At 46.2% G+C, this 27,267-nt stretch overlaps 1 pseudogene; it reads left to right on the top strand.

The window, feature by feature from the left end:
• The window catches only part of LOC147750537 (hyaluronidase pseudogene), a 461,267-nt pseudogene that overhangs the window by 229,374 nt on the left and 204,626 nt on the right, over positions 1-27,267 (top strand).

The following is a 27,267-nucleotide window of genomic DNA, read 5'->3' as shown; positions in this document are numbered from 1 at the left end:
TTGGTTTTATGTCAGTAAAATTTCCAGCTAACCATAACTGGTGTCAAACCTATGGTTTTTTCAGTGAATTTCATAGGTTTTTCAAATGCTATTTCCTAACTATAACGTGTGTAAAACCTATGGTTTTTTCAGTGAATATATATATATGTCACTGACCATGTCATGAATGATGTAATATGTGACATGATCAGCAGTGGATTGCGGGTGCGCGATATATAGTTAGCGCAACTAACTATATATGCGAATTTCAATGGTTTTGTGCGGGTAAAATAAGGTTTTGTAAATGCTAATCCCTAACTATATATGGTCTATAACCTATGGTTTTTTCAGTGAATTTTCAAGGTTTTGTAAATGCTAATTCCTAACTATATATGGTCTATAACCTATGGTTTTTTCAGTGAATTTCAATGGTTTTTTAATAGCAAATATCAAAAGCTGTCAAATGTCAAGTACATGGTAGGTAAAAACATTTTCGTGTTTATGCACGCTGATGTGCTTTGAACACTGCCCCCCCCCTATTTTCTCTTAGGAGTACTCTCTCTTTGCAGATAGTGAAGGGTAGTTAACGCAGGCCTTTGCCCCCGTTGTAATCCGTCGTGCCTGCTTCTCTCTCCATTTGATTGATTGTTATCCAAGCATTTACTGTTTTAGAATTGGTTCTCTTTGGTTCATTCTCTATTTACAAACAAGCTCAGAGTCGCAATACTCTGTTTAGTCTTTGCAGATAGTGAAAAATCGTTTAAAAAAACAAAAGGAATCGAGCAAAATCAGTAGGCCACTAATGGGATCTCTTTTTGACCTCGCTAAAATAGAAACATTAAGAACAACCCCTCATGAGAAATACGAAACTAGTGAGATGAACTGAGCTCCACACCATGATGGCTGCAAGACAGCTCGGCTCCGCCACCCACCCCTCCCAAAATAACGACAAACCCTATGCAAATATTATGAATATATACAACACACCAGCAAAGTAACAGGGTAAAACATTTTATTAAATAACTATTTACATAACTATTTTATACTTTTTGTTGCCCGATCCGGCTAGCTCAATCGATCGAGCATGAGACTCATGCACTCTGATCTCCTTGGCCTCAGTCAAGCATCAATAGTAAGATTTTCATACATGAGTGTACGTTTATGGTTTTGATCCCTGAGTTGCTTCGATGTCACTGCCTTGCACAAATGGCATAAGTCCTGGATGTTGGGTGCCATAGTTCAGAGTTCTGAGCAGCGCTTGTAACACTGTCTGAAGCTTATTTGCACCTGCTTCAGATTCAGTATTCTCAAAGTAAGTGGGGGCCGTTTGTGGACCTGACTGCATTTGAAAACAATGTGATGCGGTGCCTCCCTAAACCGCTTGACGGAGGCCCCCGAGGGGCGGTGTGATGGCGCGGACTCGGAGGGGGCGCTTGGCTCCGACCCCCTCCCCAAGTCTTGTTGCCCTGGTGTGGCCTGAGATCACCCCCGACATAGGCGGCCGGCTCCCGGGGTCAAGCCGAACTTTTTGCCTTTTGGTGACTCTTCCATTCTGGACCTTGTCCCACAATCCGTTCGACCTGAAGACACGTCCTGCGGTGCCCTAGTCCGACCATCACATATTCCTGCGCCAGGAAACGGCGTGGGATTCACTAGAAGGGAGAGGCGGCGCGAACGAGCCTCCCCCACCTCCCCAGGTGGAGGTTTTTCAGATACACCCCAGCGCTTTACGCAACCAGCTGAGTTGCGCCCGCTCTTGCGGCTACAGCGTCTCGCCCACCATCCACTTGAATTGCGCCCACTCTTGCAGTGCAGCGATAGGCGGCTGCCACAGGACTCTCAAAATGGCGGCCGGCTCTTCGGATTTAGGCCTGGCCCACTAAAATGGCCCTGGGACACCTTGAAACTCGGACGCTTGACTGCTAGGGCATGGACCCCATTCCCAAAAGCGTCCCCTCAGCCTTGAAGATTCTACAAAAGTCACCGGGGCCCCCGACTCCCGCAGACTTCCGGTGGTGAGTGACTGCCATGATTGCTCACGGATTGGCCACGACGTAGCCACGGGGTGCTCTCATGCTGACGCCAGCTTCAATCTGAAACATCCAGAAACACTGTAGACTACCAATTCGATCAGTTCCGGTGGAGCCCCAACGTGACCCGGTAGAAAAGAACTTGCCCTCCCCTTTTTTGAGTGATGGTTCTTGTTGCCTGTCCCTTCTGTTGTCATTTTACAGAACTTTTTGGACTACTGAAAGGGGTTGTGTTCCGACCGCTGGTTGGTGGAGACATTTTGACTATATTTTGGACCTGCGTTGTCGCGTAATGGAAGTGCTCCGGTGCGCGAGGCGCAGCTTCCCGGAGGCGATCCAGAGAGCGGCGCGCAGCGCGTAACGTAAGCATAACAGGTCATGTGACTTGTTAATAAAACTTTTCATTGGTTCATTTTACTTTGGTTATTCTAATGATGAAAGGCTTGGTCATATGACCTAAAAAAAACGCTTTTCATTGCTTTCGAACATTTTTTTTCCCCCAAATGATGAAAGCCCCACTTTTTTTTTCTCACTCTGACTTGTAAAGCAAAGGACCCATATGCATTTACAGTTTATCACTAACAATGTTCCAGGCTAATGTATTTTCTCAGGAAATTTACAACTGTCCTGCAAGTAAAATATATTCATTTTTCGAGAAAAAGTGCGTTTCTTCGTCCCATGAGGGAGCCGTTGAGCAAAAGAGGCTCGGCCTGCTGTCTTAGTTGCTGATAGGCCTGAATATCAGATTCTTATCGATCACTTTATGTTGCAGGAGTAGAAAACACAACAGCCCTTGACCATTTATCTTTACTGCGTTCCTGCGTATTATACCTTTTATCCGTCATGTAATTGGACTGCTTTACAGTGGCTATTATTCAAAACTTTACCATTGTAAGTACTACTACCATGTTTTGTTTTAAAAACCTTTATTGTGAAAATGTCAGTATACAAATACGGGCCTATAACCACGTTGTCCGGCCACGGAGCAAACTGGAATCGTATATGATGAGGGGACATTTACACTGTAGAAGAACGTAACGGGCGGGCCATTAGGTTGCAAGAACTAAGGTGTCTAACAGTTGCGGAATCGGTGGACGTCCATTTTATAATTAAAATACGACAGGGCCAGTTACAATAAAATGATCTAGATATACATTTGCAGGCAAGTACCATGGTTGACGTTAATTCGAACTTTCAATGGTACAGTAATCAATAACACATCAGAACTTAATATCAATGGGGATGTCGAAATGTTCAATCAATTCTCGTCCCTGCCCGCCATGTGCTTCAAAACTGCATACGTATCTCGTGATATCAAGGTTGGGCAACCAGTACACAACAAGGACTTACGAGTCCCATTTATACCGGCGCCATTTTGGGCGAGGCCGAGCAGGTCCAGGATATAGTCAAAATGTCTCCACCAACCATCGACTATGATGATGTTCATAAGCTCTATTGAGTAGACTAACACTCCTCTCTCCACATGAAATAATTTGCCGCAAGTTAAACATGTCATTTTCATTTGTCCAAAGTTCTTCTGAAGCTTTAGAACCATTTCCCTTGCCTCTGATTCTGTCACTGACACTTCATTGGTGGATGTACTGGCAGGTCGGGGGTTATCCACCAAATCAAAATGTCTCCACCAACCAGCGGTCGGACCAGAACCCCATCCGAGCGTCCAAGTTCCAAGGTGTCCCAGGGCCATTTTAGTGGACCAGGCCCAAATCCAAAGAACAGGCCGCCATTTTGAGAGTCCTGTTGCAGCCGCCTATCGCTGTAGCAGCAAGAGCGGGCGAAACTCAGCTGGACGGCGAGTGAAACGCTAAGAGGTGCCCCACTGCAGATGAAGTGCCTCCACCTGGAGAGGCGGGAGAGGCTCATTTGCTCCGCCTCCCCTCCCCCTTCGGGCACCCCACGCCGACTTTCGGCGCAGCATTGTAGGATGGCCACACCAGTACGGCAACTTGCTGGACACCACCTCGGTGCCATCCAGATCTCGGCGCGTTGTGCTGCCTTCGGTCTACTGTAGCCACAAGTGCGGACGCAACTCAGCTGGATAGCGAGTGAAACACCAAGGGGCGCCCCACTGCAGCCGAGGAGCCTCCATCTTGGGGGCGAGGCACCGCATCACATTGCTTTCCAATGCAGTCAGATCCTCAAACAGCCCCCACTTACTGATGCCTCCTCATAGGCCAACGGGGCACCCCACGGCGACTTTCGGTGCAGCATTGTAGGATGGCCACACCAGTGCGGCAACTTGCTGGACACCAGGGCCATTTTAGTGGACCAGGCCCAAATCCGAAGAGCCGGCCGCCATTTTGAGAGTCCTGTGGCAGCCGCCTATCGCTGCACCGCAAGAGTGGGCGCAATTCAAGTGGATGGTGGGCGAGACGCTGTAGCCGCAAGAGCGGGCGCAACTCAGCTGAATGGCGGATGAGGCACAGTGTAGCAAAAGCGGGCGGAATGGCAACTGAAACAGTAAAGGGGCACCCCACTACAGCAGACGAGCCTCCACCTGGGGAGGCCCGTTCATGCCGCCTCACCCCCCCCCCCCCCCCCCGGGCGCCCCACGCCGTTTTTCGGAGCAGCATTGTAGGATACCAAAAACCAGTGCGGCACCCAGGTGACATCACCTGGGTGCCGTCCAGAACTCAGCACGTTGTGCTGCCTTGGGTCTATTCGCACAAAAGACAGCTACTGACCATTGTGTAGGAGAGTAGGGTCTGCTATCCTATGGTCACCCCAAATTTTTGCTTTTTGCTTCACTGGTTTCTGACTTAATGTGGCTGTGGGCCTGCTAATCAGACCCACAGCCTGCTGTTCTCTCTCTAAATTACTGCCAATGCACTTTAGGTGCATTACGAATTGGAACTGGTTCACCTTATGAGCCCCTGTATTAGTGCACCCTAGGTGCCCAGGGCATAGGTGTATCCAAGGCCTACCAGGGGCTGCAGCATGTATTGTGCCACCCCTGGCCTGGCCTCCATATTTGACACAACTGGCTGATCACTCAGCTGGGGTAAGTCGGTGTAACCACCTCTTACTTAGGTACAGTATGTCTGTGCCTAACCCTAAACTGGACACATATGTTCCTATCAGCCACTCCTATGGAAGGCCTCATCAATCCTGGAGGCAGAGTGCTTGGAAATATGTGAGATGGTGCTCTAGCATGAGCTGAGCCTGTCTGCAGCTGTCGGGAACAACTCCCTAAGCTGTTCCGGGATATTGCCATACCATATACTCTTAAGTGCATTATAATCCTCGCGGTTAAATGCTATCTTTGGTTTGGCTTTATCAAAACATGTCGAGTAAGGTGTCATACGAATTGGAATACTATCCCCTCGCCAATTCTGGCGACGGGGATAGCATTCCACCCTTCTAGAGGGACACGACATGTGTGTAGCCTTAACCCCGGTTAAAGTTAAACAGGGCCTCAGCTTCACAAAATGGACGCTGCCACCACAGACACAAGTCTGGCCTCCTGCTGCTGACCGAAACTCGGCAGATGGTGGCCTGGACAAAGGGTTTCCTGCCTTGGGAGGTGCGAGCACCACCCCAGACAGGATTTTGTGTATTGGGTAGGACAGGGCTGAATAGAATCAGACATGCCCGGGGCACACAAGGTGTCCCCGTGCATAGGCCAGTCCAAACCGGTTCTGGGGCCTTCCAGCCCCAGTCCTGGCGCGGAGCTGGACAAAGGAAAGGGGGTGTACCCGCCCCCCTTCCTGGTTCCTCCCAGAGGAGGGACCTAGTAGGTGATCCACCCCCAGTTTGGGAATAAGAGGGGGAGCAGTGCCATTGCACAGCAGATCATCCTGAAATCAACTTTAAACAAGAAGAAGACTGGACTTCGACATTCTGCTGCACAGAAGACTGAAGAGAATCTCCCTTGTGGCCTAGGAGTGGCCACCCTGTGAACACAGGTACCAACCAGCAACTCGACGTCTGCTTTGCTGCCGCCTCCCGCCGGAGACCGAGCCCAGAGCCCGACAAGAACCAGACTCCCAGACCTCTCAGAGCTCGATCCACAGTCCCTGCGAAGAAGGGACCCGTGGAGGCACCGAGTGACGTGGGACCGGACCTCTTGAAAGACACTCGAAAAGCTGACTGCGCAGCTTCTGAGGCATCCTCGACGTTGTGCTTTGAGGATTGAGAACCCCCACCACCGAGCAGCCCTTGCACCGAAGATCAGCCCTCCAGCCTCTCCACGATCTGCGTGGGGCCCTTTTGCATTGTGCCACTCGACGCGCCATCCCGGCCACTAGCCACGCGGCCAGCGGCCATCTTGGCGACGAACCCGAAGATTTACACAGCAGGTCTGGTTGCTCCAGACCTACCCAAGCTCCTGTAAAAAGGAGCACCCGCTCTGACCTTGCTGGTCCGAGTGAACAGCATCTTTCAACTTCTGCGTGGCTTGCATTTGCCAAGGCCTGTTTGCTCCGATCAGGTCGCCGACACCGCCAACAGCGAGAAGCCTACGTGGGACAGCTCGTGACCGACTCCTGGACGTCCTCGACCCTGGGTATCCACGTGGCTGCAGAAAGAAGCTACCCGACAACGCCTGTTTGCACCCGACATCGCCTGGTTCCAATCTGGTTCCACGGTAGTCACTGGCTAGTGACTTTGAACATTGTCCCCTCTGCTTTCAGGTCTTCACATCTTCAGATCCACCCTTGGATCCACCGGAACTCTTCTCATCGAGCCGCCTGCAGCATCTTCAGCTCCAAGCACCATCGACCAGCGTGACGAAACCCGACACAACTTCGACCCTGTGCACCCGCTTCCTGTGGGTGAGGTAACTCAGCTCCGCCGGTGCTCCTGCACTGGTACACATCCCAAGGGCCTGTGTTTTAAGTTTCAGCTCCGTAGGTCACTCGGAAGGTTCCTAACTTTCTAACTTTGTGCTTTTTACGCACCATAGACTTTGTATTGCAAAGTGCGTGCACTTTGAACACTGCACCCGAGTCCCGTGGGCCTTTCCCGACTTAGTTAACTCCAGTCTCGAATAGCTCCAGCGATTCCCAAGGCCCTAGGCCTCTTCACTTTCCTCTTGGTATCTCTTATACCACTTTCTTAGTATATGGTTTAGGTGGCCCCTAGGGCTCATCCATATTGTGCGACTTTTGTGTATTTTAAACTGTCTTGTGATTTAACGCTTGTGCTTCTGTGCTCATAAAGAGTCCAGGGGATTTTAATAGTTAATAAATCAATATATATTTTCAATATATATCTGTGTGGTGTCCCTTTCATTTGGTATTCAAGGGGGTTGTGTATGGTATAACAGCTGGCTTCACATGCCTTTCAGAGTTTAGCCTAAGACTGCTTTGTCCACGTTACCACTAGGATAACTGGTCTACAAGGTTGAATTACAACCATCATCATAAGGGTTGCTTGGCATGGTACAAAGTGATCACTAGAATTAGTGAGCATTATATACCAGGCCAACTTCTCACATTGGTGAGCAGCGGATTGGGATCTGAGCTTGCTGTTGTTTTACCATTACAATCTTTGAGATTATCATTTGAAAGATCATACAGGTACCTGCTAGGTACATATAAAACAAGACTAGTATACATAAGTTCTACTGAACTTAGTTGTTGTAGAGCAAAGGGAGTAGCACACCCTAGCTACAACTACTAGATAGGTTTAGTAGGTAAACCCCAGTGTAGGTAGATTGCAACACATCCACCCACACTAGAGCAATGTCTGGAACAGAGGGGTCCAGTGGACTTACTCCTGTTGAGAGTGACCCTCCAAGGGCACCATCCCAGTTTGCTATTTTTCCCTTTAAGGAATTAAGACAGCTTTGTGTCTTAAGGGGTCTGAAGACAGGGCCTTCCCCTACTACAGACCACCTAAGAGAGCTCTTGGATCAGTCTGAGGCTCTAAAGACCTCTAAAGCAAACCCCACAGGGGATGCTGAAGGAGGCCATCCTTCAGAGGATGACACTGTAGACACCCCTGCCCCTATCATCCTGGTAGATGAGGAAGCCTCCACCACTGGAGCTCCTCAGATAGATGTAGAGGAAGAGGAAGAGGAAGAGGAAGAGGAGGAGGTGGAAAGCAGTGAGTCAGATGATGACAGAGATAGTCAGGTGCTGGTCAGTAGACTGAACCAGGCTAACTTAAGTCAACTTGGGAATGAATCAGGTAACAACCCATTCAGACCCCCAGGTGGACTTAACCAGGGCCATAGGAGGAGGAGGCATCACTCAGGTGAATCCAATACCTCCCATGTCTCTAGAGGCTCTCATGGTCACTCCAGAAAGGAGATGACTAGCCCTCAGAGAAGGGAACATGAGGCCAAGATGAGAGAGGCTGAGCTTAGGATCCAGAGGCAAGAGTTAGAGGTTGCCCTGGCTAAGGAGAAACTTGCTAGAGCAAGACAGCCTAGAGAGAGTGGGGTAATAGAACCCACTGGTGGCAGCAATATCCACAAGGATAAAGACAGGTCTTTTGATAATAGAAACCTGAGTAAGATTGTGCCCCCCTACAAAGCTGGGGATGATATCCATAAATGGATTACTGCAATGGAGAGAGCCTGCAGAGTACAGCAGATCCCTCAGGAGCAGTGGGCAGCAATCTTGTGGCTCTCCTTTGAAGGTAGAGGCCGAGACAGACTCCTCACAGTTAGTGATGGGGATTCTAGAAACTACCTGGTCCTGAAGAGTGCTCTGATTGATGGGTTAGGCTTAACCACTGAACAGTACAGGTTAATGTTCAGAGATACCCAGAAGACACAGACTCAGGACTGGTCTGAATTTGTTGAGTGTGCCACTAAGGCTCTGGAGGGATGGTTGCTGGGAAGCAAGGTTACAGACTATGAAGGATTGTATAATTTGCTGATGAGAGAACAAATTTTAAATAATTGTCAGAACCAGCAGTTGCATCAACATTTGGTTGACTCAGATTTGACCTCTCCCCAAGAATTGGGAAAGAGGGCAGATAAATGGGTAAGAACCAGAGTTAAGCAAAAGAACCAGAACCAGAACCAGGGTGGTGACCAGAAGAAAACAGACCAGAAGGGTGGGGAGCAGAAAGCTAAAGACCAGAAGTCTTCAACAGGGCCCCAAACTGAGACAGAGGGTGGGTCCCAAACTTCCAAGAAGAAGAAGAAAGAAGGTCAGAAGAAACCCTGGTGTAAAACTTGTAAGAACACCTCTCACTGGACAAGTGAGTGTAAAAAGGGTGGAGCCCCCAGCACTGCAGCCCCTAAGGCACCTGCACCCACTAGTACAGTTAGCAGTGTTGGTCCTCAAGCCAAGGGATTAGTGGGAATCACTTTGGGAACTGAAGGAGATTCTGACCTAGTCAGAACTCTTACACAGGCTGTTCTGGTTTGTGAAGGGGACATAGATTTGACCCCTGACATAAGTCCCAGTAACCTGGGCAAATACAGACAGACACCTTTGATTAACAACAAAGTGGCTCAAGCTTACAGGGACACATGTGCCAGTGTCACTATGGTGACACCTAACTTTGTGGACCCTGGACAATACATGCCAGGCGATGATTACCTGGTGACCAATGCCAGCAATGTCACTACTACACATAGTGTGGCACTTGTTAACTTTTCCTGGGGAGGGGTAACTGGCCTAAAGAAAGTTGTGGTTAGTGCTGATCTCCCAGTAGAATGTTTGTTGGGCAATGACCTGGAGAACTCTCTATGGTCAGAAGTTGAGTACAGGACTCATGCAGAGATGTTAGGGATATCATCACATGTCCTTGCTGTGACCAGGTCACAGGCCAAAAAGTGCCTCTCTGAACCTCAGGTCTTGGATCCTGGAACAATGGACCAAGTACCTCCCAAGAAGAAGAACAGGAGGGTTAAGGCTGCGCCTTCCCAACTGCCTACAAGTGAGGATCAGGCATCACAGGAAACTGATCTGGAGACCCCTGAAGGAACTGTCCCTGAAGAACTTGAACCTGATCAGGTTGAGTTTCTGGGGACAGGGGGACCTTCTAGGGCAGACTTGGGGCAGGCTCAGTTAACCTGTCCTTCTCTTCAACCCCTCAGACAGCAGGCTGCTGCTGAGGCTGCTGGGAATGCTCAAGGTGCCCATAAAGTATATTGGGACGATGGACTCCTTTATTCAGAGGCTAGAGACCCCAAGCCTGGTGCTACCAGGAGGTTGGTTATACCTCTGCAATTTAGGGGCTTCCTACTCACCTTGGCCCATGATATTCCTTTAGCAGGACACCTAGGCCAGAACAAGACTTGGGACAGGCTTGTCCCTCACTTTCACTGGCCTCACATGTCTGAAGACACCAAGGAGTTTTGTCGCTCCTGTGAAACCTGCCAAGCCAGTGGTAAAGCAGGTGGAACAACAAAGGCCCCCCTGATACCACTACCTGTGGTGGGGGTTCCCTTTGAGAGAGTGGGGATTGATATTGTTGGTCCAATGGATCCCCCTACAGCATCTGGGCACAGATTCATACTGGTGGTAGTGGATCATGCCACCAGGTACCCAGAGGCAATTCCCCTTAGGACCACAACAGCTCCTGTCGTGGCCAGGGCCTTACTTGGAGTTTTCTCCAGAGTGGGGTTTCCTAAGGAGGTAATATCAGATAGAGATGCCAACTTCATGTCTGGATATTTGACAGCTATGTGGAAGGAATGTGGTGTAAACTACAAGTTCACCACTCCTTATCACCCACAATGCAATGGGCTTGTTGAGAGGTTTAACAAGACCCTAAAGGGCATGATTAAAGGATTACCTGAAAAGCTCAGGCGAAGATGGGACATCCTTCTGCCCTGCCTTTTGTTCGCTTACAGAGAGGTCCCTCAAAAGGGGGTTGGCTTCAGCCCCTTTGAATTGTTGTTTGGGCACCCTGTAAGAGGACCCCTGTGTCTTGTGAAGGAAGGATGGGAGTTACCTCTCAAAAAGCCTAAACAGGACATAGTGGACTATGTACTTGGTCTCCGCTCCAGGATGGCAGAGTACATGGAAAAGGCATCCAAAAACCTTGAGGCTAGCCAAGAATTACAAAAAGCTTGGCATGACCAAAAGGCTGTCCTTGTTGAATTTCAGCCTGGACAGAAGGTATGGGTGTTGGAGCCAGTGGCCCCAGCAGCACTCCAAGACAAATGGTCTGGACCCCATACAATTCTGGAAAAGAAGGGAGAGGTCACCTACTTGGTGGACCTAGGAACTCCCAGGAGCCCCCACAGGGTGCTCCATGTGAACAGATTGAAGGCATATGTCAGCAGGGCAGACATGGGCTTGCTCATGGCTACAGATGAGGGACAGGAGGAAGAGAGTGACCCTCTCCCAGACCTGCTCACTCAGAACCCTGAGGATGGCTCAGTTGATGGTGTGGCCTTAGGTGGCAGCCTCACTGAACATCAGCAACATGACTGCAGACAAGTTCTACAGGCATACAGGCATATGTTCTCCTTGACACCCAGTCAGACTAACTGGTGTACACATGTGGTGGACACTGGTGACAGTCTTCCTGTAAAGAGCAAAATTTACAGGCAACCTGACCACGTCAGGGACTGTATAAAGACTGAGGTGCAAAAGATGCTGGAGTTAGGTGTCATTGAGCCTTCAGAGAGCCCCTGGGCTAGCCCAGTGGTTCTGGTCCCCAAACCTCACACCAAAGATGGCAAGAGAGAGATGAGGTTCTGTGTGGATTACAGAGGACTCAATGCTGTCACCAGGACAGATGCACACCCTATTCCAAGGGCAGATGAGCTCATTGACAAGTTGGCTTCTGCCAAATATTTGAGCACATTTGACTTGACAGCTGGCTACTGGCAAATCAGGTTAGCTGAGGAGTCTAAAGCCAAGACAGCATTTTCTACCCCTAGTGGGCATTATCAGTTTGTGGTGATGCCCTTTGGTTTGAAAAATGCACCTGCCACCTTCCAAAGGTTGGTGAACCAAGTCCTCACTGGGTTGGATGACTTTTGTGCAGCTTATCTGGACGATATTGCTGTCTTTAGCTCCACCTGGGAGGATCACCTGATCCACCTGAAGGAAGTGCTTGAGGCTCTGCAGAAGGCAGGCCTCACTATCAAGGCAACAAAGTGCCAGATAGGGCAGAGCAAGGTTGTATACCTGGGCCACCTTGTAGGTGGAGGCCAAGTTCAACCACTGGAGAGTAAGATCCAGACCATCAAGGACTGGTCCCCTCCAACTACCCAGACTCAGGTCAGAGCTTTCTTGGGCCTGACTGGGTACTACAGGAAGTTTGTTAAGAACTATGGGTCCATTGTGACTCCTCTTAATGATCTGACATCCAAGAAGATGCCCAAAAAGGTTCAGTGGACAGAAATCTGTCAAAAGGCATTTGATGACCTGAAGAAGGCCATGTGCTCTGCACCTATCCTGAAGAGTCCTGACTACTCAAGAGAGTTCATTGTCCAAACAGATGCTTCTGAGTTGGGAGTGGGAGCAGTGCTTTCACAGCTTAATGTAGATGGCCAGGACCAGCCCATTGCTTTCATTAGCAGAAGGCTGACCCCCAGAGAGAAACGTTGGTCAGCTATAGAGAGGGAGGCCTTTGCTGTGGTGTGGGCCCTGAAGAAGTTGAGACCATACTTATTTGGCACTCACTTCAAGATTCAGACCGACCATAAGCCCCTCCTATGGCTTAATCAGATGAAGGGTGAAAACCCCAAACTACTCAGGTGGTCCATTTCCCTACAGGGGATGGACTTTACAGTGGAACACCGCCCAGGGACTGACCATGGCAACGCAGATGGTCTCTCCAGGTACTTCCACTTAGAACATGAAGACACAACTGGTCAAGGTTAGTCTAATGTCCCTGCGTTTGGGGGGGGGGGGTTATGTAGGAGAGTAGGGTCTGCTATCCTATGGTCACCCCAAATTTTTGCTTTTTGCTTCACTGGTTTCTGACTTAGTGTGGCTGTGGGCCTGCTAATCAGACCCACAGCCTGCTGTTCTCTCTCTAAATTACTGCCAATGCACTTTAGGTGCATTACGAATTGGAACTGGTTCACCTTATGAGCCCCTGTATTAGTGCACCCTAGGTGCCCAGGGCATAGGTGTATCCAAGGCCTACCAGGGGCTGCAGCATGTATTGTGCCACCCCTGGCCTGGCCTCCATATTTGACACAACTGGCTGATCACTCAGCTGGGGTAAGTCGGTGTAACCACCTCTTACTTAGGTACAGTATGTCTGTGCCTAACCCTAAACTGGACACATATGTTCCTATCAGCCACTCCTATGGAAGGCCTCATCAATCCTGGAGGCAGAGTGCTTGGAAATATGTGAGATGGTGCTCTAGCATGAGCTGAGCCTGTCTGCAGCTGTCGGGAACAACTCCCTAAGCTGTTCCGGGATATTGCCATACCATATACTCTTAAGTGCATTATAATCCTTGCGGTTAAATGCTATCTTTGGTTTGGCTTTATCAAAACATGTCGAGTAAGGTGTCATACGAATTGGAATACTATCCCCTCGCCAATTCTGGCGACGGGGATAGCATTCCACCCTTCTAGAGGGACACGACATGTGTGTAGCCTTAACCCCGGTTAAAGTTAAACAGGGCCTCAGCTTCACAAAATGGACGCTGCCACCACAGACACAAGTCTGGCCTCCTGCTGCTGACCGAAACTCGGCAGATGGTGTCCTGGACAAAGGGTTTCCTGCCTTGGGAGGTGCGAGCACCACCCCAGACAGGATTTTGTGTATTGGGTAGGACAGGGCTGAATAGAATCAGACATGCCCGGGGCACACAAGGTGTCCCCGTGCATAGGCCAGTCCAAACCGGTTCTGGGGCCTTCCAGCCCCAGTCCTGGCGCGGAGCTGGACAAAGGAAAGGGGGTGTACCCGCCCCCCTTCCTGGTTCCTCCCAGAGGAGGGACCTAGTAGGTGATCCACCCCCAGTTTGGGAATAAGAGGGGGAGCAGTGCCATTGCACAGCAGATCATCCTGAAATCAACTTTAAACAAGAAGAAGACTGGACTTCGACATTCTGCTGCACAGAAGACTGAAGAGAATCTCCCTTGTGGCCTAGGAGTGGCCACCCTGTGAACACAGGTACCAACCAGCAACTCGACGTCTGCTTTGCCGCCGCCTCCCGCCGGAGACCGAGCCCAGAGCCCGACAAGAACCAGACTCCCAGACCTCTCAGAGCCCGATCCACAGTCCCTGCGAAGAAGGGACCCGTGGAGGCACCGAGTGACGTGGGACCGGACCTCTTGAAAGACACTCGAAAAGCTGACTGCGCAGCTTCTGAGGCATCCTCGACGTTGTGCTTTGGGGATTGAGAACCCCCACCACCGAGCAGCCCTTGCACCGAAGATCAGCCCTCCAGCATCTCCACGATCTGCGTGGGGCCCTTTTGCATTGTGCCACTCGACGCGCCATCCCGGCCACTAGCCACGCGGCCAGCGGCCATCTTGGCGACGAACCCGAAGATTTACACAGCAGGTCTGATTGCTCCAGACCTACCCAAGCTCCTGTAAAAAGGAGCACCCGCTCTGACCTTGCTGGTCCGAGTGAACAGCATCTTTCAACTTCTGCGTGGCTTGCATTTGCCAAGGCCTGTTTGCTCCGATCAGGTTGCCGACACCGCCAACAGCGAGAAGCCTACGTGGGACAGCTCGTGACCGACTCCTGGACGTCCTCGACCCCGGGTATCCACGTGGCTGCAGAAAGAAGCTACCCAACAACGCCTCTTTGCACCCGACATCGCCTGGTTCCAATCTGGTTCCACGGTAGTCACTGGCTAGTGACTTTGAACATTGTCCTCTCTGCTTTCAGGTCTTCACATCTTCAGATCCACCCTTGGATCCACCGGAACTCTTCTCATCGAGCCGCCTGCAGCATCTTCAGCTCCAAGCACCATCGACCAGCGTGACGAAACCCGACACAACTTCGACCCTGTGCACCCGCTTCCTGTGGGTGAGGTAACTCAGCTCCGCCGGTGCTCCTGCACTGGTACACATCCCAAGGGCCTGTGTTTTAAGTTTCAGCTCCGTAGGTCACTCGGAAGGTTCCTAACTTTCTAACTTTGTGCTTTTTACGCACCATAGACTTTGTATTGCAAAGTGCGTGCACTTTGAACACTGCACCCGAGTCCCGTGGGCCTTTCCCGACTTAGTTAACTCCAGTCTCGAATAGCTCCAGCGATTCCCAAGGCCCTAGGCCTCTTCACTTTCCTCTTGGTATCTCTTATACCACTTTCTTAGTATATGGTTTAGGTGGCCCCTAGGGCTCATCCATATTGTGCAACTTTTGTGTATTTTAAACTGTCTTGTGATTTAACGCTTGTGCTTCTGTGCTCATAAAGAGTCCAGGGGATTTTAATAGTTAATAAATCAATATATATTTTCAATATATATCTGTGTGGTGTCCCTTTCATTTGGTATTCAAGGGGGTTGTGTATGGTATAACAGCTGGCTTCACATGCCTTTCAGAGTTTAGCCTAAGACTGCTTTGTCCACGTTACCACTAGGATAACTGGTCTACAAGGTTGAATTACAACCATCATCATAAGGGTTGCTTGGCATGGTACAAAGTGATCACTAGAATTAGTGAGCATTATATACCAGGCCAACTTCTCACACATTGTTGCTTCTTTTTAAAAAAAATGTTTTAAATGTGTTTACTGTTTTTGTTGCATTGTATATATTTATAAGTTATTAAAGTTTTATAATCCTACTACTTTGTTGGAGTGCTATATATTTTTAATGTGACACATAATTGTAAAAACTTTGATGTACAAAGAGGCATCCCTGGAATCTTCCGCTTCAGGCTCGGTCCCACACACACTCACAGTGAGAATCCCCTCCCCAATCACAATACAGGATGGTTATCAGATAGTAGGAAAGCGTTTGCTGTGACGGATCTCATGAGGTGGGGGCCTTGATCTACTGTAACTCCTTTGAAGAGGAGTGATTCTTTAAAGTTGGGGCCATAAACTACATCCGCACGGCTAGGTGATAGCCTGGGACCGGCCTGGACAATCAGACACAGAGGAAGAGGAGTGTCAGAGGGTGCGGTAGTGAATAGGGTGAAAGGGAGGTGTCGGGCGGGCACAGGGTGTGATTCTCAGGGAAGAACAGCGCAGATGGGGGGAGGTTTATGGCCCATGCATGAGAGAGAGAGCGGGGGTGACTAGTGCGTGGGGGAGATGCTTGCGAGGGTGGGGAGCCATGCTGAGGATCGGCGGTGTGCAGAGAGTGGGTCTGGTCAAGGCATCTAAAATGGCTGCCGTGCACGACAAAAGTGTGGCATTGGAAAAAAGGCAAGATGGCGCAGACAATGTTTATCAATACGGATTAATTTATAACAATTATTTTTAACAAAATATTTACTCGCAGTGACAAAATAGCGGTCAACACTTCCTGATTTCCTTCGAATCGAACGTTAACAGACGTCACGCAGCAACAAAAAAAAAAACGCTCACGCGCAGCCGCTGGAAGACATGTATCAACATATATGAGCCTCCTCAGCCACCCTCAAAAAACATAAAGGGTCAGGATACGTCTCCCGTACCACCTTATACCCTGTAATTTAATTAAAACGAAATACAAAATGGCGAATTCCCGTTTCGCTACCTGTTCGCGACCCGGTTCGCGAACCGGGAAGCGCTTCTACCGTGAAAAATCTTTTTTTTTTTTTTCCCACGGGACCCTTTATTAACCCCAACATCATTCCTAGGGGGTCAAGAGGGGTCTACCTTTCCCCCTTTCATTAAATTCCCCCTTCGTTTTTCTCCTCCTCTTATCTCTCGATCCTACCGAGAGACAAGATGGCGGCAGCTCCGGACTGTTTAGAATGTTGACAGACACCGGAGAGCCAATCAGCTTCGCTTCGCAAAGCTCCGTTACGCAAAAAGTTCGCGAATCGGAGCGCTACCCGGGACGCTGTCACAGATATATAAATTTTTTAAAACGTTAATTTCTGAAAATCCACTGGAGCACATATATTGAGACCCAGCAAAGGCACATCGGGCTAACAGTCCCTACAATTTTGCCAAGATTCGTGCAAATCCATTCAGCCGTTCGAGCTAAAAGTGAGGTCAAACGCCCTATAGAAAACTCAATGTTAAAAATGCGTTTTGGGACCCCCCTTTTTTCTCGGCCCCCCCTTGACGAAACCCCCCCAAACTTTCAGGGGCTGCTCAGAAACGGAATGTGCCATTTTCCTGAAAATTTCAGCCGATTCCGTCCACAAACGCCAAAGTTATTAGACATAGAATTTTCAAAAGTTACATAGAGAAAAAATCCTAACTATATATACCTACTGGCGACCGCCAGTAGGTAATATATATATATATATATATATATATATATATATATATATATATATATATATATATATATATATATATATATATATTTCTCACACAATCCAAGTAAATACGCTCTCTCAGGTCATTCCAAGTGTAAAGTTTTTAATACCAGTTACGCATTTTGTAGAACGCCGTCCCCTTGCTCAAGCACTGGACAATGGGCAGCATCATCATACATATAATCACTAGACATAGTAAAATGACAATACATTCTCCTAAGCCAGTCACTGTTAGTTGAGAACATGGCATCCATTTTGTAATTGGTTCTCATAATACATGTGCCATTAGCTCAATTTTTTCAAAATGTCAACTTAGGATCCTCAAGGGGGGTTCCTAAATAGAGGCGGTATCCCGTTATTTTGTGACATTCTTGTTTTGCGTCAGACTGAGATTAGTACAAATATTTGTAAATACAATTTACATATGCCAAAGCAGTACAACAGTGTATTAAACAATAGTTATAATTTGTTGAGGCAAACATAGAGATAGTTAGTCCCACACTTTTTTTAATGTCACTTTTGGCCCATCTGGGGTAGCACTATTGGGGTAGAATATCAAAATAAAAAATTCCCTAGTGGGAGTTGTCCTGCTACCTCATGGGACATAATAAAGGCAATAGAAATCTACTCGCTATAGTGGCTAATATTAGACATAGTGTCTTTTTATTAATATCCTTATTTGACTCTGAGATCACTACGGAGCTAATCATGAGACCATATTACATAAAATCAGTCCAAAAAAAAAGTGACTGGCATTACTGATATAGTAGTGAAAAAGAGGTTGGTGGTCTGCCCAGGGTCAACAGCGAAATTCCAAACTGCTTCCCGGTGTATAATGTTGTTAGTTGGTCGGTCCTCAGAATCGGTTTGATGCTCGGAATGGACCACCTCTTGATCTAACCAAGCCTTACTAGCCGTAATGGCACAGGTCAGTGGAAGGATCAATCAGGGGAAGGAAAGGAAGGGAACAGCAGGGCGGAAGATCTGAAATGACAAACACAATCATATATTCCTTACATGAAATGTCACTTAACACATGCGAGCAATAACTGTAAATGTAAAGCCCCTTCCTATACCTGTAACAAAAAAGAACGACATCTGTAGAAGAAGATACTTCAGTACATGACGTGCCTTCTGTGTGGTAACACCAATTGTTGTGCTATAGCTGCAGTGGAAGTAAAACATAGAAGAAAACACACATTGAGCATGTACCCCTTTCTGTTGAAAGCAGAGTTACAACACCAATGATACGTATTATTGACTTGCTAGACACCTACCCTTTCCTAAAATCCAGTTCACATCACAGGGATGGAGTGTAGTCCATACCACTCCTATTACCCCTGTTAAGATAGAGCCAGAACAACACATGAGTAGTAACAATTTTGCTCATACACAAGCATCCAAACAACAAGACTATAGATATATATAAATTAACCGATTCGCTGATAAGGTTATTTAGAACCCCCACGAGCTTCCATATGGAACTCTGTCCACTACAATACCCCCAGCCGACCATACCGGGTGAAGGTACTACAGGTCTCTGAACCGTCCTCCGCACGAGCAGCAAGCTCACCAACGGAGGACGTGCCTAGCTGCCGGCGGACAATGCTGGACGAAAACACACAGGCGACAATCCTCCTCCGCACGAGCAGCCGTTCAACCAATGGAGGAGGTATCGCCAGAAGCACAAGACATGGAGCGAGAGTTGGTGCTATAGCACCCTTACCAGATCTCTCCTCCTGGAACTCCTCAGCACAGCAGGTTCTATGGGGGAAGAATTTCCAAAGCGATGCCGGGTTATGCTGCTTACTAACGGGCCGTCTCTTGCCACGTCGCACGTGACGCGCAAGGCCCCATGGGAGTTGTGGTTTTCCGAGTAGCTGCAATACGCTGAGCAGGAAAGACACCATTCTAGCCGCAATGATTGTGCGCACGTGTCTGGCTCATGTAACAAATGTGCAATTATTCAAATAGTCGTGCTTCTAAGTGCAATAGTGTTAAAAAACATCTATCAAGCCTAAAATAAATAAAATAGTAAATTTGTCTTATCTTTAACCGTGGTGAAATCTAGTTACTCTGGTTCTTAAAGAAAAGGGGTAGGTGCCCTCTGGGTAAAAAATATCTTCTCTGTATGACTTATGGTCAAACCGTAAATAGATACTGAAATTCGGCATCTAGCTATGAGTGGGAATGAATGCTTGTAAAAGACTTAGGCATCCATACTCATCCTGTAAGTTTATACTCAGTTCCTTGTCTTGGTTGTGGCCCCAAGCGCTTCTTGCTTATAAATCAATTATATGCCATGATTCACGTTTTCTCAGGTTCAGTGTACAATTACCTCCTCTTTTTTACATTTGGATTTGCTCAATGATAAAGTATTGCAGAAGTTAACTATTTGAGAGATGATATTCCTCAAAGTGGCGTGCTACTTGGTAGTGTTTGTCTTTAATATGTATAGAACGTTGATGTTCCAGAATATGTTTCCTTGCTGCAAACGTGGTGCTCCCTACATATCTCATCTCGCAGGGGTATTCTAATACATAAATTACAAATGCTGTGCTACAGGTGAGGAATTGTTTGATGGATTTGGTACCCTTCGGGGTGTTATATGTTTTGACCATTATACTCAATTTACACGCTTTGCAAAGGCCACAGGGAAAATATCCCTGTAGGTTGTGATGGTGTATACTCTGCTCTAAGCTAATGTCACCCCTCACTAGGATAGCCCTGAGGCTTCTCCCTTTCCTGTACGTTATCATGGGCGGTCTCGCAAATCTTGTCCGATAACTGGATTGCTTTTTTAAAGATTTTTCAGTTGTCGTTCAGGATTTTCGCCACTTGTTTAGATTCCTCATTGTAGGTTAGGATGACTCTACTCCTGTTTTCATCCTTTCATCCTTGATTGTCATTTTCTCTTCGAGAGTCGGATCTCTACTTATTTGTTTTACTTTTTTCGTGGCTTTCTTAATCGCCCAGTTTGGGTAACCAAGTTGTTTGAATCTTTTTTGCATTATTTTACTTTCAGATTAAATGCTTCCTTAGTACTACAGTTTCTTTTGGCCCTCAGCAGTTCCCCAAAAAGAGTGCTCCATTTGAGAACATCTGTGTGGCTGCTGAGGGCATGGAGGTGACTGTTACCTGCTGTACTCTTTCTCTGCAGTTTGGTATTAAGTTTATCCCCATCAACTGTGATTTCTACATCAAGGCATTCAATAGTTTCTTTACTCAGGTTGTGTGTGAGTCTGATGTTACACCTGATGTTTTTCAATTGTTCTATGAATTTGGTGGCGCTCTCCTCACTACCTTCCATATCAAAAAAATGTCATCTATATACCGGAGCCAGGTGTTAACAGGTTTCCATATTCGTTGCATGTTTGGGACTTTGCTTATTTCCTCCTCCCATGCCCCTAGAATCAAGTTGGCAAAGCTAGTGGCAAAATATTTTCCCAACGCTGTACCAAGTGTTTGTTTATAGATCTCAACATTGAATGCAAAAATATTGTTAGTGAGACAGAATCTCATCCTTTCAACTAACATATTAGTGTGTTCCAGGTATGCCATGGGTCTCTGATCTAGAAAGTGTTGGCATGCTTTTATCCCATGTCGTTATCAATGATAGTGTACAATGCGTTCACATTCATGGTTATTAGAATCAAGTCATTTGTCCATTGAACATTTTGTATTTTTTTCTGGACGTCTTTAGTGTCTTTGACATGCAATGGTAAATCAGTGACGAAATGTCTGAGGAAGTAATCAACATATTTTGAGATATTTTCCGTGATACTCCCAATCGAGAACGCAATAGGTCTCCTTGGCGGTGTAGTGGGATTCTTGTGAATTTTCGGCAGTAAGTAGAAAATGGGCAGTCTTTGGATAGTCAGGTTTTAAGTAACAGAATTCCTTCATGTGTAATATGCTGTTAGTTCTCCCTCCATCTAGTCTTTCCCACATGGCTGTGATACTTTAGTTATATTCCTTTATGTCACTTTTGGAATAGATGTGTGTGTCTTCAAGTTGTCTTAGTGCTTCATGTATTTACTTTTCTTTTTCCCAAATCACTATATTCCCCCCTTTGTCAGAGCAGCGGATAACAATTGTGTCAAAGCCCAGCTCACCTGAGTTTCTGTTCAGTTCTGATGGAGGTTGAAGACAGTCCGACCCCACCCTGAAACTGCTTGTTCCAGCACACAATTTTTAAAACAGTGCGCTAAGAACCAGAAGCTCAAGGGAAGGGGGGAAGTGGATAACATAAAAAAAGAGAGACAACACCGTTCTTGCGTTTCCATTGTAGAAGAGCTGCTAAAATCTGCGGCCCTCTCTGACTTCTGTAGAAACTGGTGCCTAATGAAACATAAACAAAGAACAGATAAGTGCAACCTATCCCTAAATGTGTTCCTGACTAAACCTTAATCTTATTAGAAATTCTCTTCTAAAAGTACCTCTTGGATCCTGGTCTCAAGCTTCCAGGTTTGGAATGTGTTACTGTTCTGGGATGTGCTTTCTATTACTGTAAAACTTCTGTAAAATCAAACGAATATCATTATCAGAGTTACCAACGTCTAACATTCACCTTAATATAACTAAAGCCTAAATTCTTAATAGCAAACTCACTTTTCACACATTTCCAGACTTTTTATAAAACAAATACTGTACTTTTACATCAAAATACAGCAGGTAATTTGTGCAAGTCCTTGATTTACTGTTTGCCTTGCTGTCAATGGTTTCCTCTGTTCGACTCTTAAAAAAGTTCCATGTAAAACAATGTTTATTTTACAAAGTTCCACAAAGTATTCTTGTAACAAAGGGTTTGAACCACAAAGGTCGTGGGAGATATCTTGTTCCAAATTGTCTTTACATGAATCCAGAAATTGCTGATAAAGTTCTTTCAGGTAATAAAAGGTTTTGCACTTACTTGTTGCTGAAAAGGGATACTGATCAGTCTAACCTTGACCTCTTTCTCTTTTGCAGGTCGATTGCAGTGGACAGAAGAGGGGCTGAGGCAAGAAGTAGCCAGAAACCAGAAGAAGGAAGAGCCAGAAGCCGCGCCCGTTGAAGTCAATGAAGGTCTGGAGAGAGCAGGAGTGCCAGCGCCGAAGGATCTGTTCTCAGGTAAGTGGGAGGTAGACGAGCACAAGTACTGGGTGAGACTCAGTGGCTGCCTTTCATAGACAGAGCTGGATGTGGTTCGAAGAGCTGGGTGTGGTTCAAATAGCTGGGTGTGATTCTCACAAGCAGGTGTGCAGAGCTTCAGTTATTATGCTAATGAGTTGAAGTAACACATGGCCTAGGGAGGAGTGTTCTAAATAAGCCTTGGTAAAAGCAAGGTCCAATGTTTTCTAAATAAGTTTTGGTAAAAGCAAGGCCCAATGTGCAAACAAGACAGCAATGTCCAAACTTGTCAATACATTGAGCAACATACACAGAAGTCTTAGGGAGGGTCTGAGATAACAAGAAAGGCTTTCAGTAGTATGTTTAAAGAGAGCTATTGCAGAGACCACTAGTGCAATGAGAGGGGACATGCTCTTTGCTGTGCCCCCCTCAAAGGCCCTCCTACTGGACGGGGTTTCCCTGGATTTTTTAGATAAAACTGTCTAATCAACTGTGGGGCATGTACATAGGATGCTGGTTCCCATGACTTCTCAGTTTCGTCATATCCTTTCCATTCTACTAAATAAAACAGACGTCCATGAATTCTTTTTGCGTCTTTTATGCTTTTCACTTCATATTCTAGATTTCCCTTAATTGATATGGGTGTAGGTGGTGGTTCGGGTCGGGTATTTGGGTTGTACGGCTTAAGCAAGGACGCATGGAATGTAGCATGTACTGGGTATTCTTTTGGTAAGTCCAATTTTACTGTTACCAGGTTTACTAAGGCAGTTATCCTAAAGGGTCCAATGAAACGTGGTTGCAGCTTTCGGGATCCCTCTATATTTAGGTTCTTTGTGGAGAGCCATACTTTGTCACCGATTTTATACATTGGGGCCTCAGATCTGTGTTTGTCTGCTTGTCTTTTCATGCTTTCTTTGTACTTTAATAAATGTTTCCTGGCCTTGTCTTGTATGTCACCGAATCTCGTTAGTCTATCTGTTACTGTAGGCAACAGGGAATCTTCTAATAAAATGGGTATAGCTCTCGGATGATACCCCTGCATGAAATAGAATGGTGAGCAAAGTAGAGCTGCATGTTCAGTATTATTATAAACAAACTCCGCTACAGGGAGAGCTTCCAACCATTCACTAGAATAATCAGTCAATAAACAACATAGCGTTTGAAGTAGGGTTTGGTTCAGTCGTTCAGTTTGTCCATCTGTTTCGCATAATTCTTTCCAAAATCTAGAGTTGAACTGGCTACCTCGGTCTGACACCACTTTACTTGGCAAACCATGTAAGCGCACAATTTCTCTTATAAAAATATCAGCAAATTCTGCTGCAGTTGGCAATTTCCGTAATGTACAAAATTTGAAATTTTAGACAAAAAATCCACTATCACTAATACTGTTGTGAAGGATTTTACTGGTGGTAAACCTACAATAAAGTCTACACTCACAGTGTGCCAAAGGTTGTTTGGGTGATGGCATTGGTATTAACAAACCGTCAGGGGCCTTATGAGAAGAATTATGTCTTACACAAAGTGGACAGGTAGTGACAAATTTCTTATTGTCCTTACTCATATTGTCCCACCAAAAGGGTTTACGCACATTTTCCAGGGTTTTTACCCAGCCAGGATGACCTGCCAACGGTGAAGCGTGATGCCAAATTATCACCTGTGTTTGTAATTCTGTGGTGGGCACTAACAGCATGTTGTCGTGATACAATAAACCTTGTTGTATTGAGTTATGGGAATCCTTTAACCAATCTTGAGTTGCCATTTGCATGTGTGCATTATATAGATCTGTGATGAAATCCTTCTGTTGTACTGGTGCCAAAAGTTTTTGGGGAGTAATAATGGGTTCTCCTATTTTGTCTTGTTTCATGTCTGAGGTATGTCCGTATCTAGATAACACATCAGATTGATTTCGTTGTGCACCTGGTCTATAGGGTATAACAAAGTCAAATGTACTAAAAAAATGTAACCAGCGCATCTGACGTGGAGTTAATGCTTTTAGTGATCCAAAGAACTGTAGGTTCTTATGGTCAGAAAAGATGGTAACAGGGTACTTGGCTCCCATTAAATGGTGCCTCCATTCAGAAAAGGCTACTTTGATAGCTAATAGTTCTCTTTCAGCCATAGTGTAATTCTGTTCAGCTGGTAATAACTTTTTGGAATAGAAGGCTATAGGATGTAATTGGCCATCTATTGCATCTCGTTGAGAGAGAACTCCTCCTAAAGCTACTTGTGAAGCATCCGCTTTGACAAAAAATGGCAAGTCAGGATCAGGATGTTTCAGAATTGAGGCTGAAGTGAACTTTTGTTTCAGGAGTTGAAAGGCATGAGCCACCTCATCAGACCAAAGAAATTGTTGCCCTTTCCGCAACAAGGTGGTTATTGGGGCCGCAATGTCTGCAAAATGAGAAATAAACCTCCTATAAAAATTGGCGAAACCCAGAAATTTCTGAACATCCTTCACAGATGATGGTTCTGGCCAATCAGTAATAGCACTAATTTTCTTTTCATCCATAATTATTCCTTGAGGTGACAGGCAGTATCCTAAAAAGTCCACTTTGCTGACATTAAAAGTACATTTTTCTAATTTAGCAAAGAGATGATTTTCTTTTAACTTTGATAATACTGCACGAACAAGTTGGGTATGTTCTTCCGGGTTCTTAGAGTAAATGAGGATGTCGTCTATGTATACTATGACACAAACGTCCAGGAATTCGTGTAGGACCTCATTTATCAAGAATTGAAAGGCCGCAGGGGCATTACACAACCCAAAGGGCATTACTGTGTACTTAAACAGACCAAACTTTGTCTTGAAAGCTGTCTTCCACTCATCCCCCTCTTTTATTCGGACCAGGTTGTAAGCTCCCCGCAGATCTAGTTTAGTGTATACAGTAGAATGTCTTAATTGATCCAACAACACAGGTATTAGAGGAAGAGGATATTTATTTTTTATTGTAGCCTTATTTAGTCCTCTATAGTCGATACACGCCCGCAGAGATTTATCCGGCTTGGGGATAAAAAAAAGTGCAGATGACAACGGAGATGTGGAATGTCGGATGAACCCAGACTGTAGTAGGTCGTCTAGGTAGGTTTTTAAATATTTGGTCTCTTCGTCAGTCAAAGCATATACTCTGTTATTAGGTAAAGGGGCCCCTGGGATGAGATCTATACGGCAGTCATATGACCGATGTGGGGGTAACACACTAGCCTTCACTGGATCAAAAACGTCTTTAAAGTCAGAATATTCAGGAGGGAGACTTGGTTCGTCTTGTGTAACACTAGCACAGTGTATTACTGAGCTCTGTTCTGTACCTGCTTCTTGATAGCAATTGGTTCTACAGAATGAGGAATCCAAAGTAACTGTTCTGTTCACCCAAACAATTTTTGGGTTATGAGTTGTTAACCAGGGTACCCCGAGAATCAAGCCAAACTTAGGGGTATCTATCAGATCAAAGCTAATCATCTCTGTTTGCCCGTTTTGACAGACCATGACAAGGGGACTTGTTTGTTTTGTGATTAATCCAGAGGTCAATTCTGACCCATCCACTGCACATACTGCTTCTGGACAAGGCTTTAGGCAAATAGGAAGACCTAATGTGTTAGCTAACTTATTATCCACAAAATTTCCTGTTGCTCCTGAGTCCAGTAGGACAGAGAGAGAATGTCTAACTTGGGTAGTAACAATTAAAAAGATCTGAATTATGAAATGTCTAGGTATGTGCGGTACCATGAAGGCTGCAGAATTAGAGGTTTGATTAAGATGTTTTCTCGAACAAATAACCTCCCCCCTTGTTGAGCGTAATAGTTTCCCAACACAGTTGAGGAGATAGAGGAAACAGTACCCTTTCGTGAAGTTTTAGGTTTTACTGGACATTCTTTGGCAAAATGTCCTGCCTTGCCACAATATAAACATAATTGAAGTTTTCTCCTTCTTTCTTTTTCCTCTGACGTGAGTGGACCTCTGAGTGTCCCTATTTGCATAGGCTCAGGTAGTTTATTATCTGTGTCTTTCTTCCCATGTCTAATAAAAGTTAACCGCGATTCCAGTTTGGATGTATCTCCCTTTCTTTCTCCTAGTCTGTGTTCCAATTTCACGACTAAATCTACAAAGTCAGAATAGTCTTCTGGCAAATCAACAATATGATCCAGCGTGTCTTATAACTCATCTCTCAAAACTTTATAAAAAAGGGAGACACGCTTTTCTTCTGGCCAACGTGTCTCGGTGAGTAAACGATTAAAACTAGTGAGATAGGTCAATAAATCCTTGTTTAAGATTTAAAAGCTCATTATTGCTTGCCTGCATAAAAGTGTGTTACAAGAAGGCTGGTCATAGTACGTTTAAATTGATTCCAATTATGGAGGATGGGATCATCTCTATCCACGAAAGGAATTGACCAATTGGCTGCTGTACCGCCCAAATAAGACAAGACGAATGCCACTTTCGTAGCATCAGTAGGGAGCTGTTGTGGTTTACAAACAAAGTGTAATTGACATTGATTGATAAAAACATGGAATTTGTTATTATCTCCATGAAAACGTTCAGGTGCTGCTAAAGGCACAGCATTAGGAACATTAACAGTAACCTCAACTGGGGGGGGGGAAGTTGCATGTTTTGCTCGTGCCCCTGGCTCTGAGGAGGTTTTAAACAAAGGCGTAAAAGCTGTGTTCCACTGAGATTCCTTAGGTTAATACCTTCTTAAATCCTGTTTTAAAAAGGTGTTTTCCAACTTTAATTTCTCTATTTCCTCTTGCATATGTTGCAAGATGCCAGACACTGATTCATTATGGGCCAAGTCCTCGTTTAGGGCCTGCGCCATATCCGTGGCGTCAATGCCCTCTGTCTCTTCCCCGGTATTCACCGTCCAACAGAACTGAATATTTT

This window comes from Lissotriton vulgaris, chromosome 1_1 (assembly GCF_964263255.1).
Source record: "Lissotriton vulgaris chromosome 1_1, aLisVul1.2, whole genome shotgun sequence".
NCBI lineage: Eukaryota > Metazoa > Chordata > Amphibia > Caudata > Salamandridae > Lissotriton > Lissotriton vulgaris.
This window is presented reverse-complemented; position numbering and strand designations above follow the sequence as displayed.